Here is a 4,327-nt window from a genome sequence, read left to right on the forward strand (position 1 = left end):
AGGGTCATTGCAATCATGGCCTAATAATGTTACTTTGCTTCAACCACAGTGCTCAGTACAGATAACATCATGCCTACCGTACCTAGGGGCGTTTCCTGAGATTATTTCACAGTGTTTTAGCTATTAGAAAATATTGAAGTTTATTTTATCTGCGAAACAGGTAGAGAAAAAAAAGAGAGGGAGAGAGAGAGAGAGAGAGAGAGAGAGAGAGAGAGAGAGAGAGAGAGAGAGAGAGAGAGAGAGAGCGAGAGAGAGGGAGAGAGAGAGAGAGAGGAGTAGGAGAAAGAGGGAGAAAGAGAGAGAGGAGTAGGAGAAAGAGGGGGAGAGAGAGATTGGATTGGATTGTTTACTCATTTAGGCCATAGCCCCTTATGAGGGGGGTGAACATATATACAATGACATAATGACATTTGCACACAAATCAAATGAAATATATCATACACGAACTAAGACATTACATTTCAAATAAAATATATCGTAGGCTTACATGAACTAAGACATAACAACACTACGTAGCCGAAATGCTTTGTACACATAAACTGACAACTTTCGAACAATACCTTCATTCGCAGATGCCATAAGCATAGAAAACTTGTGTAAACTTGGGTTTCTATAAAACTTAGCAGGAATAAACTGGCATCGCAAATCACGAAGTGCGGGGCAACAAAGCACAAAATGAAACTCATCTTCCTTACGTTCCCTGCACAATGGGCATAACAACATATCCGCATCGTATCTCTTATATCGATTAACGTGCACAAATAGTTCTGTTATTCCACCTCGGAATCTTGCCATACTAATGTTCAAATGCCTATCCATGTTCAATAATAAATAAGGTTTTACTTCGTGTACAGTGCAAAATGTCCTATATAACGCAAATCTATCACTGTTCTGAACATGAAAATTCCATTCCTGCCATCTACAATCAATCTATCTTTCTTTGAAATCTTTCAAAAAACGGTTCTCATCTTGCACTCCTTGATTCATCCATACAAACCCAAAACCATTCTGACATAAGTTACAACGTACGCTAGACACCCAGTTTCTTTTACCTCTTTCATCCAGTTCACGCAACATTTTATAGGCTTTATGTGGCAATCTATTTACGTCCATTCTTAACAACTTCAACCAATATTTAACACAACGTATTGCAACATTCACATAAATGGGATACCTATTCATCTCGCCGTACACAAAATCGTTGGGTGTGCGTGATCCAACACCAAGAAATTTCTTTAGGGCAAATAAATGAACTTTTTCAGGCTGTAATGCAGATTTCTCAAGACCCCACAGTTCAGCTCCATATATTGCAATTGGCAAAACCTGAGAATCAAATAATTTTAAATAAACTTTCAAATTATTATTACCAAGCTTGGACAAATTTTGTAATATACACAACAATGCTTGCAAGGTCACAACAAGTGGCGGTAAAACTGAGTTTTGTGGAGAACAATATTCCTAAATACTTATAAACATTAACCACTGGCATTTTCTTTCCATCATACTTCCATTTCTCTCTTACACTCAAGTATCCACCCTTCCGAAAAACAACAATATTACTCTTATTCATTTTTACTTTAAGGTGTAAATTTGATGCTGCATGTTGCAAATTATTTAACTGCGTCTGTAGACCAACCACAGTCTCTGATAATAGAAGAACATCATCAGCCAATAATAAAATAAATAGCTCCACATAATCATTCAAAAACTGTGCACCATGTCTTCCTTTTTCAATAATTTCCAAAGCCAACTCGTTTATAAAGAGAGAAAACAGAAAGAGAGAGAGAGAGAGAGAGAGAGGGAGAGAGAGAGAGAGAGAGAGAGAGAGGACGTGAATGTGTATGTGTGTGTATGTATGTGTGTGTGTGTGTGTGTGTGTATGTGTATGTGTGTGTATGTGTGTGTGTGTGTGTGTGTGTGTGTGTGTGTGTGTGTGTGTGTGTGTGTGTGTGCTCGCGCGCTCGCGCGCGTGTGTGTGTGTGTGTGTGTGTGTGTGTGTGCAAGCGCGCGGGGTGCGGGTGTGTGTGTGTGTGTGTGTGTGTGTGTGTGTGTGTGTGTGTGAGTGTGTGTGTGTGAAAGAGCTAAAGGCGATGCAATAGGAACAAACGAAAAAGAAAAATACATACCAGCCAGCCAACCAACGAAGCTAAAGCAGCCAACGGACGTTCTGACTGTTTAACAAGCGAGCAAACGACAACACAAACAAAGACCAACCCAAAAGACAAACCCACCAACTAGCCAACCACAATCTTCAAATCGACATTTCTTAACGGGTACGAACCCTGAGTCTCACAAAAAGCGGCAGCTCTGTGACGCCAACCTGTTAGACTAATTAAAGACAGAATCAAAAAACAAGAAAGGTAAGTTGTTGGAACGTTTGTTATTGACAACACAATACGTTATTTTTGAAATGTATATATTTGATATTTAAAATTGAAATTTGGAACGTTGGCATTCTCTTTATTTTTGGATTTAATTAAATACAGCGCAAAGACCGACAAATAAGATGCACACAACGAACAGATCTGTGAGTCTGTGTGTGCGTAGGTGTGTTTGGCTGCGGTTGCTGCGGCGGCGATGGGGGTGGTGGTGTTGTTGTTGGTGGTGGTGGTGGTGGAAAACGTGTAACAGCTGATACGTCGGTGATTTAAACACTGCAATTTGGCTGTACTAAAGTTGTTTGTGCGCGTAGTTATTTCTTTCTATTGTTAGTTTAAACTTAAAAAAAAAAGTTTTCTCAGGAGCAAAATAATCATACGTCTTCAGCAGTGTAATTGTTATACGAGTGAGTCGTGCAGGTATTTAGACGGAATGTCATTTTTATATACACTGATACAGCTTATCGAACCTACACTCCCAATGGTCCAAACGCCTATTAAAGAGCTCGCATGCCGATCATGGTGCATGTTCTTTATCCATATTTTTGTACATGGTTTTTAGTTCTATGTCTGTATTGCTAATTGAATTCAACGTTCTTATCAAATACAATAATGCATAACTAGAGTCGCAGTAAAAATTAAAGGTCGTTAGTCATATGATGTACAATAAGGATTTCCCCTATATTTACATCAGTTATTGTGTTTAATCAGCGACTTTCAGCTTTTGGATGTCGCCGAAATAAGCGACTTTCGGCTTTTGAATGTCGTCGAAATAGGTGACTTTAAGTTTTGGATGTCGCCAAAATAAGCGACTTTCAGCTTTTGGATGTCGCCGAAATAAGCGACTTTCGGCTTTTGGATGTCGTCGAAATAAGCAACTTTGAGCTTTTGGATGTCGCCGAAATAAGCGACTTTCAGCTTTTGGATGTCGCCGAAATAAGCGACTTTCGGCTTTTGGATGTCGTCGAAATAAGTGACTTTCGGCTTTTGGATGTCGTCGAAATAAGCGACTTTCAGCTTTTGGATGTCGCCGAAATAAGCGACTTTCAGCTTTTGGATGTCGCCGAAATAAGCGACTTTCAGCTTTTGGATGTCATCGAAATAAGCGACTTTCAGCTTTTGGATGTCGTCCAAATAAGCGACTTTGAGCTTTTGGATGTCGTCGAAATAAGCGACTTTGAGCTTTTGGATGTCGTCGAAATAAGCAACTTTCAGTTTTTGGATGTCGTCGAAATAAGCGACTTTGAGCTTTTGGATGTCGTTGAAATAAGCGACTTTGAGCTTTTGGACGTCGTCGAAATAAGCGACTTTCAGCTTATGGATGTCGTCGAAATAAGCGCCTTTCAGCTTTTGGATGTCGTCGAAATAAGCGACTTTCAGTTTTTGGATGTCGTCGAAATAAGCGACTTTGAGCTTTTGGATGTCGTCGAAATAAGCGACTTTCAGCTTTTGGATGTCGTCGAAATAAGCGACTTTCAGCTTTTGGATGTCGTCGAAATAAGCGACTTTGAGCTTTTGGATGTCGTCGAAATAAGCGACTTTCAGCTTTTGGATGTCGTCGAAATAAGCGACTTTCAGCTTTTGGATGTCGTCGAAATAAGTGACTTTCAGCTTTTGGATGTCGTCGAAATATGCGACTTTCAGCTTTTGGATGTCGTCGAAATAAGCGACTTTCGGCTTTTGGATGTCGTCGAAATAAGCGACTTTCGGCTTTTGGATGTTGTCGAAATAAGCGACTTTGAGCTTTTGGATGTCGTCGAAATAAGCGACTTTCGGCTTTTGGATGTCGTCGAAATAAGTGACTTTCAGTTTTTGGATGTCGCCGAAACAAGGGACTTTCAGCTTTTGGACGTTGTCGAAATAAGCGACTTTCAGTAATTGGATGTCGTCAACATATGCGACTTTCAGCTTTTGGATGTCGCCGAAATAAGCGACTTTCAGCTTTTGGA

The sequence above is a fragment of the Littorina saxatilis genome, linkage group LG1 (assembly GCF_037325665.1).
Source record: "Littorina saxatilis isolate snail1 linkage group LG1, US_GU_Lsax_2.0, whole genome shotgun sequence".
NCBI lineage: Eukaryota > Metazoa > Mollusca > Gastropoda > Littorinimorpha > Littorinidae > Littorina > Littorina saxatilis.